This window comes from Silurus aristotelis (genome assembly GCF_946808225.1).
Source record: "Silurus aristotelis genome assembly, chromosome: 20".
Lineage (NCBI taxonomy): Eukaryota > Metazoa > Chordata > Actinopteri > Siluriformes > Siluridae > Silurus > Silurus aristotelis.
In genome coordinates this window covers 2,946,636-2,946,973 of record NC_139593.1, presented here as the reverse complement: position 1 = coordinate 2,946,973, position 338 = coordinate 2,946,636, and the positions used below count along the sequence as shown (strand labels likewise).

At 42.3% G+C, this 338-nt stretch overlaps 1 protein-coding gene across 2 annotated transcripts in view; it reads left to right on the top strand.

The window, feature by feature from the left end:
* metrnlb (meteorin like, glial cell differentiation regulator b) overlaps positions 1–124 on the top strand; it is a 12,179-nt gene extending 12,055 nt beyond the window's left edge. The window contains exon 5 of one of the 2 annotated variants that reach the window (XM_083522623.1): positions 1–124. This exon is cut by the window's left edge and continues 556 nt beyond it. The gene's annotated coding sequence lies outside the window, so the exon portion shown is untranslated. The other variant, XM_083522624.1, reaches the window with a different exon arrangement.
* The last annotated feature ends 214 nt before the right edge of the window (positions 125–338 follow it).

Genomic DNA, 338 nt, shown 5'->3' with positions numbered 1-338 from the left:
TTATTTTCACAAATATTTCAGTCATGACCCCCTGCCAGTGTCATGATCAATACTTCACCTCATGGGGTAGATGAACACCACACACACACACACACACACACACACACACACACACACACACACACACACACACACACACACACACACACACACACACAAACATGAGCACCATTTGTTCATTGGAATTTTATGCAGTTCGGAATCAATGATCGTGACAGTATTTTAGTAATATATTTTCTGGCCCCAGTGTGTCGCTACAGAGATCACCACGTATTACCATGTATTTTTCAACTGTGGGACACAAGGTAATACTTTAATCTCAGCACCATCAAGCTGCC